Source organism: Castor canadensis, chromosome 15 (genome assembly GCF_047511655.1).
Source record: "Castor canadensis chromosome 15, mCasCan1.hap1v2, whole genome shotgun sequence".
NCBI lineage: Eukaryota > Metazoa > Chordata > Mammalia > Rodentia > Castoridae > Castor > Castor canadensis.
Genome location: NC_133400.1, coordinates 45011142 through 45026159, shown reverse-complemented (window position 1 = coordinate 45026159; position 15018 = coordinate 45011142). Strand labels below are relative to the sequence as shown.

The window sequence follows — 15018 nt, the reverse complement described above, 5'->3', positions numbered from 1 at the left end:
TCAAAGCTGAGCATGGTGTTGTGTGCCAGTGCTCTCATCTCCATTGGAGGTGTATGTAGGAGGATCACAATGCAAGACCCAAACAAATCCCAGAAGAAAGGAGTGAGGAAAAATAGTTTCCAAACACCACGAGGAGGAAATAATACTAGTGTTCATGGTTGGCTCACTGTATTTACAATAGGTTTCATATTTCACAATAATAGGGGAAGAACCGTATGTAGATTTCCAGAGAAAAACAACTGATAAATGTTTGAAGATATGTATGTGCTACATTTCTAATTTTAGCGGTACACACTGTGTGCATGGATAAAATAATATGCACAATCTTAAACATTTTGTATCAATTTAAAAAATTAAATGAGGCTGCAGGGTTAGCTCACTGGCACAGCACATGAGAAAAATGAATAGCACTGTGACATTGCTTGCCTAGCATAAGTGAGACTTTCTGTAAAAAATCATAGTACTAAAAAATTTTAAATAATGTAAATTAATGAATTTACTTAAATTGCAGACTTGTGCAACTGCATAGATATTCCCACGTTTTCAATAATGTGTTAATGTTATCACAATTATGTTTAAAATATAACCAAGTACTCTTAATTCAGGCAATGTAAAATATATTCAGTGTTCAAACTTGAAAAATCTAATTTCATTAAGAAAAGAAGTTTATTATAATCACAGAAGCTTCCTCAAGTATTAAAATAAATCTATTTTCAAATGATTTCTATCACACTCATGACAAGTGATTCAGGCATCCATTGGTCATTATGAATGAGAGTAACATCTGCTGGGACAAATTTTGAAAAGATTTTCAATTAGGCAAAGAAAAAAATAGTCTAGAAAGAAAATCTTCAGTCTGGCATAGTTGCTCACACAAGTAATCCTGGTTACTCAGGAGGATCACAGTTTGAAGCCAGCCTGGGCAAATAGTTCAGGAGCCCATATCTTGAAAAAATTCCCTTCACAAAAAAATGCTGGTGGAGTGGCTCATGATGTAGGCACTGAAATCAAGCCCCAGAAACACACAAAAAAGAGAAAACCTTCAATGTTTATTTGTTTTATCACTATTTACCAATAATGAAGTATTACAAGGCCTATAGTTATTAATAAGAATTTGAAAACCAGGCAGATAAAACAAAGGGCAAAATGCTGGTATTCGTAGTAAGAGGACAAAGAGAAAATAAATGTAAAGTAAAATGTTACCACTTACAATGATGATATCACATTTCAACAAACAAGGCAGGAATGGTGGCATGCTCCAGTTTTGTAACCTCCACTGGAGGAGTGAGGAGGATCACAGTGCAAGACTCACAGATAGCAATAAGATGAGACTGTATCTGAAAAAAACATAGCTAAAGTAAGAAGATGTGGATGTGTGGATGAAGGGGCAGAACAACTGCAAAGGAAGCAAATGGCTCTGAATTCAAAAAACACTACCACCAGAAAATGAAAGAGAGAAGAGACACTTTAATGTTTTCTGAGACAGGAAAGATCTCCAGAGACATTATGCATGGTATTGTCTGGTAGATGACTGGGTAGGAGCAAGTGCTTCAAGAAGAAAATTTCATCTGTGAGTCTGTACCTGCCATGGGGACTGATGCTTTGCTAGCTGTGAGTTAAGTCCCCATGCTGGTCCTGAGTACTCCTGCAGGGAGGTTTGTGTCAGGAATTACACTGAAGTCCCATCACTGTGTTTCTTCCACAGTAACACACAACTAAATCCTCTGTAGTTACAGTGTTCAGCTGCAGGAAGTACTGGTTCTTGGATATGTCTCTGGAGATGGACCTGTGGATCTTGAGGGACAGGCTGTACTAAGTGCTTCCATCATAACATATCTCCCCATCCACACCAGGCCCTTTTCTTGGGGATGCCAGTTCCACCCCCAGCAGTAACCACTGGTTGTGATGGACAATCCAGAGAGCACAGGTAAGGGACAGGGTCTATGAGAGCTTCAGCAGGCCAGGTCCTGACTCCAGCAGCTGTATCTGACAGAAGATACCTAGCCATAAGAAGAGTCATCTGTTATTCATCTGTAATCTCAACTTCTCCATAGCCCCACATTTGATATTGCAGACACTCATATTGGGGAGCTTTCAGCAGGCACAGGAGAAGACTCTAAAAGTCTCATCTTCTAGATCAGCCCTGCTCTCCCCAGAGACCTCAGCCCTTTGTGAGAAGAGTACTGTGAACTCCCACAGCCTGAGAGGGTGATTTAAACTACAGACTCAATAATAATAATATGCATGAGGGGAGTCCTCTTCTTATACATGTAGCAAGACTAAAGTCAACTGGCCTCTGGTTCTGCTGTGCCCAGTAAGAAGTCTCTGTCCCAAAGTTAAGTGGTGTTTAAATTTGTGATAGGAGGGTATCTGGTTTTAGAGTAATGATGGAAGCTGGAACCTGATGATACCACCTTTCTAGGACAGAGCTGCTGTCCTCAAAGCCACTTCACCCTTCTTGCCTCCAACCAAAGCCTTGTCCTTTCTTTCCCATCTGATTCCAGCAAAACTCGTTTTTTTTTTTTTTGTCTCTATGTTGTCTATACAGTTATTGGGTCACAGGTGCCTTAGGAGGTTGTCGGATCATCACAATCCCTCCTCTTACGTGAGGTAAATGACTCAATAGTGCTCTGAGAAATCCTGTGACCAAAGGCATACACATGACAGGACCATACAGACTGATTAAAATACTGTGTTTGACTCAGGCATGGTGACACACTGCTCTAATTCCAGGTGCTCAGGAGCCAGTCAGGAAAATCACAATTTTATGCCTGAATGGGCTAAAGTATCGATGATGGATTTCAAAAATGAAATGATGATGTTTGGTCATCACCTCCATGCTAGAGAAAACTAGTGGTGTGATGTCCACACTTTGTGACTTGCTGTGACTGCAGGAGTCATTGGTGGACACCAGCATACACAGAAAACTGGACATGAAGTAGAGGCCGTTTTTCCTTAAAGTGAATGATTCTCCCACTTTAAAATGCTGACAGAAAGTACTCTTAGGAGAGGATCCAAAATGGTGACTGGGACACAGACACAGACTGCATGAGCTCCGGGAGTCAGGGACCTTGCTGAGACACTGGAGACATGCTTGGCTGAAGTAAAGCACCAGAGAGAGCTCAAACTTTGGCACCCTGAACCCCCAGTTTGTAGAAGGCTTCTCTACATCACAATACACTGAAAGAACAGGTAGGCCACCGCTGGCCTGTCAGCCCTTCAGGCCTCCCCAGTCCTGCCAAGTTGCCACCTGCCAGCTCACCAGGCCCCCACCCACAAGCCCAGCCAGGCCACCACCTGCCAGCTCACTAGGCTGATGCCTCATGGGCCCACTGGTCTGCTACCCCAATGGAGGGCTCCAGCACCATCACATGCCAGCTCCAAACCTGCCTAGGAGACACAGACAAACAGGACAGGATGCTAATGGAGTAACAGCAGAACTACTAAGACTGAAATACTACTGTTCCTGAACCAGGGATTTTTTTTCTTTTTTCTTTTCTTTAAGGGTTTGTTTGTCTTGTTCGCTGTCTGATTATCCACCATCTCTCCCTGTTGATTTTAATTTTACTATTGTAAGTTAGCTAATACTAAATTACACATAGAACAGAGTCAGAAACTGTACCAAGTGGAATAATGGGAACATGAAAAAGGGATGGAAAACATTCTCCCCCCAAAAATAAATTAGCATAGGATTCAGAGGACACGAAGAAAACGGATACGCAGATCCAGAGTCCAACAAAACAAAGGTAAACTATACCAAGGAACCCAATGAGGCCCACAAAAACACCCTGAAAGAAAAAATTCATGTAATCAATGAGAATTTCATAGAGATGTTACTAGACATGGTATACCAAAACATACAGGAGGCACTCAAGATATTCCAAGACAACAAAAATAAAGAATATGAGAAAGCACAAAAACAAATAAATTAAATCATAGGAGCCCTAAATAAATACCAAAGTGAAATAGAGAATACCATAAATAGATAAATGAAGGATGAAAATTGACAATAAAGAAGTGATACATGATATAGAAAAACCTCAGAAAAAAGCGTGAAACAAATACAAAACAAAATGGAAGGCCATTCCAGCAGACTAGAATAAGCAGAAGACAGAAACTCAGAACTTGAAAATGAAATGGTAATTAAAGGAAAAACTGAGAAATTATTAGTCAGACAACTGAATTCCTGTGAAAAGAATATGCAAGAACTCACGGACCCCATCAAAAGACCAAATCTAAGAATCATGGGCATTGAAGAAGGAGAAGAGGTGCAATCAAAAGGAATTAGTAATATATTCAACAAAATAATAACAGAAAATTTCCCAAATCTAGAGAAAACTGTGCACATTCAGGTACAGGAAGCCTCCAGGACACCAAACAGACTTGACCAAAGTAGAAATACCCCACAACATATTATCATTAAAACAACAAGCACAGAGAATAGAGAAAGAATATTGAAGGCGGTAAGAGAGAAAAAACAAATAATGTACAAAGGTAAAACCATCAAAATCACAGATTTCTCAATGGAAACCTTAAAAGCAAGCACATGGAATGAGGTCTTCCAGGCATTGAATGAAAATAACTGCAACCCTAGCATACTCTACCCAGCAAAATTATCATTCAAAATAGATGGAACAATAAAAGTCTTCCATGATAAGCTGAAGCTAAAACAATGTATGACCACCAAGCCACAACTACAAAAGATTCCTCAAGGAATTCTCCACACAGAAAGTGAAAACAAGCAAAACCATGAAAGGGCAGGCAGTACCAATCCACAGGAGAAGAAAATCAAGAAATAAAGAGTAACATTGATTCAGCTGCACACAATGAAATCATTAAACAACAAAGACAACTAAACGACAGGAATCACCACATACATATCAATACTAACACTGAATATTAATGGAATTAATTCCCCCATCAAAAGACACCACTTGGCAAACTGGATCAAAAAGGAAGATCCGACAATCTGCTGCCTACAGAGGACCCATCTCATCAACAGAAAAAAGTACTGGCTGAGGATGAAAGGCTGGAAAAAGATTTACCAAGACAATGGCCCCTGAAAATAGGCAGGGGTAGCAATATTTATCTCAGACAAAATAGACTCCAAACTTATATTGATCAAGTGAGATAAAGAAGGACACTCATACTAATAAAAGGGGAAATACACCAAAAGGAAATAACAATTATCAACCTATATGCACCTAATGTCAATGCACCCAGTTTCATCAAACATACTCTGAACGTCCTAAAAACATGTATAGACTCCAACACAGGAGATTCCAAGATGGCGACTAGAGGGAGTAAGCGGAAAATGTGCTTCCTAAAGTAAAATCTTGGAGAGATGCTGGAGATATGCCTGGCAGGAAAAGCCACCAAGAAGAGGCAAAACTCCGACTTCTCCACACCCTCAGCCCACGCATAGCATCCCCACTCCACGATAAATGGAGAAACCAGGAGGGCTCCCGCACTGCCAGATGCCAGCTCCCAGACTGCTTGGGAAGACACAGACCACCAGGTGAGCTAAGCAGCAAATGGTAAATCAGCATAGCCCCCTGGACAGACTGAACCCCACCCAGGGAAAAAAGAGGAAAAAAATCTGAATAATAAAAGAGTAGCTGAAAAAAAAAGACATTTAGCAAAGAGGGCGGGGAGCCCTGAGCTCTGGAGAGTGGGGGAGGGGCATTCCCTACTTGAACTGTGTGCAAATTTGCTCCTTCCAGAGCTTTAGAGATTTCCATAGACTTCAAGCCAGACAGATAGCTTGATGTGAGGAGGAAGTAGTTTTTGATTTATGTATACATATCACATATATATATACATCTATATACAAAGTTATATACATCATATATAATGCATAATTTATGTTTATATGTTTGTAAATATTGAACATATTTTATTTATGCATTTAAAATTATATGAACTATAAATATGTATCTATGTATCTCAACACATACCCGAGTTAAAGTCCTGAGCTAGGAAGAATCCATAATCAAATGGCTATGGCTTTCACTTACAACATCCGGAATGTTTCTCAGAATGACTCACACAGATTCATCCCTTCGTATCCTCCACAGTGGAGAGGAAGGAAAAAGACACAGCAACCTTTTTATGACCATGTGTTTGTCAGTTATGTGAGATGCACAATAAATGAAAAGGAAGTAAAACATTACAAAGGGTCAGGAGAGACAAGTTAGAAACAGTAAATACATATATGTGTGTGTATAAATATATATATGTATTTCCTCTATGAAATATTCACCAAGTTATATTGTAAAGCAGAAAAAGAGGTGGAACAAGTCAAAACATATTTTATAAATTGATGAAAATTTGAAAATTCCATTTTATTTTATTTTTAAAAATTTAAAATTTTTTGATTAGAATATGGTTGTTAGCATAATAAGGGCTCATAAAGTACATACGTTTTTTTTAAGAAATTAAGTATAAACCACTACCTACTATTTGAATATTCCTTTACATCTATGAAATTATAAATTAGAATTTTTAAAAATGTCAATATTTTAATAATAGAAATAGCAAAAGTTTTACATTGTAGATATATGATCAACATTTTCACACTTCATCCTCAAAAGTACTTTCAGTTCTGAAAATGGGCTCTGAGGCTTTGGGTGTTAAAATAATTTTCTTATAATGGACTACTAGACAAAAACATTTAAATCTAAGCATATCAGGAAAGAAACATTTTACAGTAAACTTTCAGAGAGTTGAAGTTGGAAACAATAGTAACATTTTCAGTAACTATAAATAAACTAGGAACTTCAACTATATGCTGAACTTATGCCATGGAACTATATAAGTAAATATAATTTGAAAAAATAGCATTCAGTGTTTCCATTAAGCATGGGTCCCAGAATTTTTGTTTGCCAATACCAAAGCCAACCTCAGGAATTTAGCTGAGAAAATTTCCATTATCATGATGAGTTTTCAGTTTATGTTTGTTTGATCTAACAACTGACACTAAATTGCAATACCTTATTAGCTACTTTTTTTCTGATGTGTAGGATTTCCATGTTCAAAGTTAAAACTAAAATATCAGGTATAAGTTAGAGAAAGAAAAAACAAAAGCAAAACATTATACTAAAAGTGTAAAAGTATATTGCAGCACTATTCAGAAATACAAAATACTAATTACTCACAAGTATTCAGGAACTTTTCCCAACTACAAATGTTGAAATGTCATTTTCCTTCACTAGATGATTAGATTACCCACTTTTTACAATGAAAATTGCATTCACTTATGTGTTATAGGGATTTAGATGTCTAAAACAGTTGGGATTACCAAGTACCACTATGAAGCATGCTATTTTATATACTCTCAAAAGTAATTGTGGTTTAGCTAAGGGTCAGCTATTGATTTTACATGCACAAAGCCCTTTTCTAGTAATGTGGAGTACTTGACATGAATTTGTATTATATGTAAGGCAATTATGAAAGTGTTTTTTTCAATGAGGTTCAGGTAACTTTTAAAATTTTTATTTTATTGTTGTGCTCCATAGGGGTATACTGTGGCATTTGCAAAGTTTCTTACAATGTATCAAATATATCACACTTGAAATCACCCCCTCTACCATTCCCTTTATCCCCTGTTCCCCACAATAAGGGAAGACACTGATAACTTCTCCAGAACCCTCAAAGAACAGGGACTGAAATAATGACCAACCAAGCCCCACTTGAACACTGCATGGCACACTGGGACTGGCACTCTTTAATTATATGTGCCTTTGATCCCTGCCCTAATTCTTTGTCTATTTACAGCTAAAGCTCATCTCTTTGTACCAGACATGACCGAAGACGGTCTTAGTGCTGATTCTGCCTCTGCCCTGATATGGCCATGGACCTTGTCATAAGCCTGATTTCTCCATCCTTTACCACAGCTCTTTATTTGGCACATAGTGGCAAGGGGCCAGACATGGCATTTGGAGTGCCAAGACTTTGGGCCTTGAGTCTGAAACCCCAGTTTTGCTCTCAGCCAGGGAGACCAGAACCCTTAATTTCTTGATCTCCAAACTCCAAAGGGCTCACTCTTCAGCAGCTAAGTGAACAATGGCCCATAGAATCAGTGTGGATCCAGGAAACTTGCTGCACTATAGACTCAGATTCACAGATTCATTCTACTTAGGTGGGAATGGGAGCTGCACTAAAGAGTGTACATCAAGTGTCAGTCATCAGTGGTGCTAGTAAGAGGAGAGTGAGCAGACCTGTGTAAAATGAGAATGGGTAGTGGTAGGACAGAGAAATGTGAGGCCAAGGGGCACAGGATCAGCTAGAGCCCTGTGCCTTGCCCATGAGTGCAGTCTGCTTGGGTTGACATATTTGTGCACTCTTAGAGGATCAAAGATATTGTGGGAAGCAGCCATGGTTAGGAATTTCCCATACTGAACCCATACTGTCCCTCTAGCAATCCAGGAGGAGTCCTTAGGAGAGGTTTGGGTTGTGTCCTTCACTCTTCACACTAGAGAGCCTGCATGTAGCATAGCACACATGGGATTTCAGCTCAGAGAAGTCCAGGTCAGAGCTCAGTCTGCAAACAACCATTCTGATCTAAGAGTTGTGGAATTCAGAGAGGAAAAGAGCTGGCTCCCAACCCGAGTGACAATCCTGAGGAGAAAAGTCCATTGCCCTCCTCAGCAAGGAAGAAATGTTGACCTGTTTGTTCCTTTCTTTTGATTTTGTTTGTTTTACCCATCTCTGTACTTAGTTTCTTAGGTTTTTCCTCACTACTATTTTCTATTACTTCTTCCCATATATTTGTCATCTATTGTTACCCTTCTTATTCTCTTTTTCCTTTCCCCACCACTATTTTATTAATTATTAATACCTTTAGCTTTAATAATTTTTTATCTCCTACTTTATCCCAGAAGTGTCAAAATTTATTTATTTCCCCCTTAAGGCATGTGTTGTTGATATTTCCAACTGTTTTTTGTTTTGACTACATTTAAATCAGTTTGTTTTCAAATTGTTTTTGTAACTGGTGACTGATTTATCTTCTCAGAGTAGCAATAGGGATCATAACTCTAACATTATAAACTCAACAGAAGCCTTCTCACTGAGAAGACCCCATAAAATAGAAATAAATAATCTTAAAGAAATATCCATCCCCCCAGACATGCAAATCACAAGGTAGAAACATACGAATCACAGAAAAGTAAGGCAATTTGATTTCTCAAAAAAGCCTGTAACTCGTTAATAATCAAATTCAAAATGTACTGAAATGGTTGAAATGTCAAATAATTCAAAAGTCTAGGTTAAAAATGATCAATGATCTTGAAGAGGATTCAAACAAACAGATGAATGAAATAAGAAGGTCAATCCCACTCCTAAAAAAAAAGTGAGCAATGGAGATGAGAAATTCAGCAAGGAAACTGAGACTCTGAGAACATTAAAAACAAACAAACAAAACACTTCTTTCCAGGACTAAATGCCTTCACTGCCGATTATATAAAACTTATATAGAAGTACTTATGTTAATTCTTCTCAAATTGTTCAAAAAATTGAAATGAAGGAACATTTCCAAATTAATTGTTTGAGGCCATTATTATCATTTTACCAAAAGCAGACAAGAACAAAAGAACACCAAAAATAAGAAAACTATGACTCAATATCCTTGATGAACATGGATGTAAAAATTCTCAACAAAAGCAGGAGAAGCATTTGGTAAAATTCAACATCACTTTATCATGAAACACTGAAAGAGAAATTAGGCAAGAAAGATAATACATGAAGATAATGAAGACTTTACGTAAAACACCCACAGCATGCATCATTCCAAATGAGGAAAAATTGAAGGCATTTCCTCTAAGATCTGGAACAAGGTAGGATTGTCCACTCTCATCACTCTTATTCCATATAGTACTGAAAGTTTAAGACAAAGCAAATAGGCAAGGGAATGTATTAAAGTGTATGTAAGTAGGTAGGAAGTAAGTCAAATTTTCCCTGTTTACAAATCCTATAATACTATATAGGCCAAATCCTACAGACTCTACCCATCATCTATTGTAACTCACAAATGAATTCAGTAAGGTTTCATGCTACAAAGCCAACACAATTATGAGTTGCTACAAAAGAAACCATGCAAGCAATTTAATTCACAAAAGCTACAAAAATCCATAGTAATAAATTTATCCAAGAAACTCAAAACTTTCAACAATGCAAATGACAAAACACTGAAGAAACACATTGAAGAAGACACAAAAACAACTGGAAAGACCTTTAGATTCATGGATTGGAAGAATTAATTATTGTAAAAGTGTCCATAATATCTAAAGCAATTTACAGATTCAATGCAATCTCCACACAAATACCATGATATACTTCACAGATTAAGAAAAAAAAATCCTAAAACTGATGTAGAAGCACAAAAGGCCCTAAATAAACAAAGCAAACATGAAGAAAAATAACAAACCCAGTGGCATTACATTGACTGATTTCAAGACATAAATCAGAGCCATCATAACAAAAATAAAGCACAGTACTGGCATAAAAACAGACACAGAGACCTATGGAACAGAACACAGACTCAGAAATAAACACCCATCAACATCCAACTGAGTTTCAACAAAGGCACTACAAGCACACATTGGAGCAAAGACAACCTCTTCAATAAATAGTGCTGAGAAAACTAGATATCCACATTCAGAAGACTGAAATATGACCTCTGCTTCTCATCATGTTCAGAAATCAACTCAAAATAGATTAAAGAGCCAAATGTACAACTTGATATTATGAAACTACTGGAAAACATGGGAGAAATTTCAAGATACCAATAAGGGCAATGAAAGTTTGGATATGACCCCAAAAGTGCAAGAAACAAAAGAAAATAGAAAAATGGATTACATCAAAGCAGAAAGCTTTTTTGTTGTTGTTGTTTTGTTTTTTGGTGGTACTGATGTTTGAACTCAAGACCTCACTCTTGGTAGGCAGGGGTTCTACCACTTGAGACTCTCCAGCAGCCTCTAAAATAGAAAGCTTTGATGTCAAAGGAGACAACCAAGAAGAAACAGTCTACAGAACAGGAGAAAATATTTTCTAGGTAAATCATTTGATAAAGAGTTAATATCCATAATACGCAAGGAACTCAAAATCCTTAGAATTAAAAAAGTAAATCATCTGATTTAAAATGGGCAAATGATCTGAAAGGATTTTTTTTTGAAGTAAGATTTACAGATGACAACTGAATAGATGAAACAGTGTCCTATCATTAGATGTCAGAGAAATGCTATTTGCAACCACAATAAAATATCAATTCCTACCAGTCAAAATGGCTGATACCACAAACACAAAACCAACACATGCTGACAAGGACATAAACAAAAAGGTATTCTCACACACTGTTGATGGGAGTGTAAATTGCTAGTAACCATGTAGAAAAGTTTGGGGTTGTCATGGTGCTTCACTCCTGGAGGACAGGAGGACTATAATTCAAGGCAAAACCTTAGCAAGTCCCCTTCTCGGTCAATAAGCCAGGCATAGATAAATAAATAACAACAAAAAATGAAATTAGTTGAAAGTCTATATCCTCAATGTATGAAGTTCAGTGCACATACATTTTGGAGAGCCTGCATTTTCAGCTTTAAAATTGTTTTTCTATGTGTTCATCAGACCTTTAAGCATTAATTAGAAATTTCTTATTTACTCTGTATGAAAATTTTAAAACATTAAGTAAAGGTATATAGAATGTTATTTGAATCTAGGAACTGAATTTTTTTGTGATTGGGGTTGAACTCAAGGATTCACAGTTGCAAAGCACATGCTATAACACATGAGCCACACCTCCAGCCCTTTTCCCTCTGGTTAAGTTGTAGGTAGGGTTTCCTGAATTACTTGCACAGCTTGGCCTAGAATTGTGATCCTACCTGTCTCAGCCTCCCAAATAGCTAGGATTATAGGCATGAGCCACTGGCACACTGCTCAGAAAAGAATTTTTAAATAAGCTATACCATGAACAACCTAGAGCATTCTACATTTTAAAAAATTGTATGCTTTTTTAGTACAATTATCTATTACAAATTACTGGTATAAAATAGATACATTTTAAATGGCTATATCTCTAGATTTCCCAATATCTACAAACAATGTAAATGTTTACCCTTTTGCAATTTACTTTACAATTTAGAATGAGAATTATATAATAACATTTTCTCCTCCAAACTGCATTAAAGAATAATAGACTTTTGGTTTTGCATGATAATATGATATTTAAGCAACCTCATAATAAATTATCAAGCCTACTTATTAGAAGAAAATAGGAGCAATCCATATTTCTAAATAGCTTTTAGAAATGGTTGCCATTATATTATTTACTGTATCTGTCTATTCTATCAGAAGTGTAGTAAAATAAACTGTCAGAGAATTATTTTCCACTCCTCTAAAATAAAGTATTAAATGTCATTTTGGTATATATAAATGCTTTGAAAGCCAGTCTAATAAATATAGTATGTACAAAGGAAATATCAAAATAATGCTATTAAAATAGTTTGTTTAATATTTACCAGTGAACTAACATCGGGGCTTTACCCCTGGAGGGAAGGAGTGGATGACAAATTATAATTTATCACAGCTATTTTCAAAACAAAACTTAAGCATGTCACTAATGCAGGACATAATGCTTTACTAATCTACTTTACATATTTAAATAAAACTTTTAAAACAACTGTCCTAAGCCTAGGAAGCAAATGTAATACAATTCAACAAATGTAATAAAAATTGATCTCTCCCCAAAAATTATTCATATTGAAACTTCAAGACTGTAGTAGAACTGCATAATTACCCATAGTAAGTCCCTGAGTGTGTATTTTTCTACTTGTCTTCATTGAATAGTTTTCACTGTGGGAACAACAACTAAAGAGTTTCAGATCCTCTTAATTTGAAAATCACTGACCATTTAAGTTTTCAGTATGACTTCAACTTTGGAGGGATAAGCACATATTCTGTAATTTGTTATTGCTTAAACAACACAAAAAACATGAGAGAATAAGAAGTCAACAGGAGAAGCTGAGCCCACAGCCCCCTCCCCCTGGAACCTCCCTGCTCTGCCCGCACCTGACCATCCCCCACTTCACTCCAGGCCCAAGCCCTCCACTGCTGTGCCTGCAGAGATGATCTTCCCCAGGGGCAATGCCGTCCCCAGGGCCAGTGATAACTGCAGGACCACCTACCACAAGTAGCAGTCTCTGGTCCCAGTGCATGCCATGGTCCAGCCCCACCAGCAGTAATAACAACAGTAGCAGCAATAGCAATTCAGGATGGGATCAAGTAAGAAAAACTCTATATCCTAGGCCTGCCCCCACACCACTGACCAGGACCTGGCGAAGCTCTGCTAACCATATGGCAAATTGTCTCGACAAAGGCAATTTTAGAGAAGACAACAAACAAATGCAAAGGCTATCCTGCAGCAGATCAGAAAGCTGTGTGAGCCCTGCAGACTAGTGGGGTTCAAGTTCAAATGGCAAAGCAGCAGGAACAAGGTCCTACAAACCTGTGTATTTCTAATTTGTTACTGTCCATGGAAGAGCAAGAATTTGAAAGTGTGCTCAACTGTTTGGACAGTTATTTCTACAAGGACACTATGTGATTCCAGCAGCACAAGTCCTGGTGTTCGCTTTGACAGGATTGAAAAATGCAGAGCTGTAATCAGTCACTTTAATGAAAAATTCAGTAAGACCCCACCAGGAGTTTCTGCTCCTACAAAACCTTTATTGTGCAAGTTTGCAGATGGAGGACAGAAGAGACAGAATCTAAACAAATACATCCCTAATGGAAGACCATGGCATAGAGAAGGAAAGGCTGGACTGACACTCACTACTGACCCACCTACAGCTGCTATATGAAATGGTCTTATCCTTTACTATACAGTATTGCTACAAACCGAATGACGACTCAAACTTCTCTTATATCCTATATTGCATCTTCTGTATCTGCCTACCAGGTGCAGAGTCCTTCTTAGGTGTGGCCTCAACCACATATCCTATAGCACCCTGGTGCCATCTTATCTCCTTTGGTGATGATGCACAGATGACACACAAAGGAATTTCAGAAGCTCAGGGTTCTTGAGCCTGCTCTGAGAATGAAAGCACAGGCAGACTCCAACAGCAGAGGTCGGAAAGATTTTATTTGTAGAGAATTTAGTTGGAGAAAAGAGAAGAGAAAGACTGCATATGGGAGAATGCAGGGTGACCCAGAAACTGGTGATCCCATGGGTCAGAGTGGGGAGTGGGGTTTTATAGCCTATTTGCATTGCCTGAGGGTGGAGATGCCTTTCAGATGCAAACAGGCATTTCTTAGGGAGGAGAAGTGTCTCCTTGACCACTTATTGCCCTTTTGGGACTTCCTGCAGTCTGTCCTTCAGTCCTTCAGTGAGGACACACCATGTCACTACAGCCTGTGTCTATATTCAGCCCCCTGGCCCAGCAGATGAGTCATCTTTCACTAAGAAGAATTGGAAAATACATGCCTGCAATGTCAGCCATGCAGGATGCCTATTTGCTACAGTACGCACATGCAGATGACAGCAGTTCCTGTTGAGGAAGAAAGTGGTCAGCAACAATTGTCTATAGAGATGTCTAATGACACGTGTCCGTATATCTTTCAACCTAATATGTAACTGTGAGGTGTACGGAAGGGCGTTTTTACATGAAGAGGGGTGTGAAGGATGAATAATCATGGATTTTTCTGATCAATTGTATGTTTTAAGAAATTATTGACAGTTTTGTACAGGCTCTTGAAAATGTTATTTATAATGAAATCAATTAAAACTGTTTTTGCTATAAGTTCTATAAGGTACATAAAATCCTTAAATTCATCTAGCAGTTCTTCCCCTAAAAGGTTTATGTTAGTAAAAAACATAAAAACAACTACAAACAATATTTTTAGCAAATGTTATAACGCAAAAAAGAAAAGAAAAAAAACTTCAATTTTCTGGGCATGCACAAAGAACACAAAGACTTATCCAAGTGCATGAACAGATTTTTATGGCTTTGTTCAATTTGAGTTTTTTCAGCT

The 15018-nt window shown here is 37.7% G+C and overlaps 1 pseudogene; it reads left to right on the top strand.

The window, feature by feature from the left end:
* Nucleotides 1–13115: 13115 nt before the first annotated feature.
* On the top strand, nucleotides 13116–14794 carry LOC141417437 (RNA-binding motif, single-stranded-interacting protein 1-like; annotated as a pseudogene).
* The last annotated feature ends 224 nt before the right edge of the window (nucleotides 14795–15018 follow it).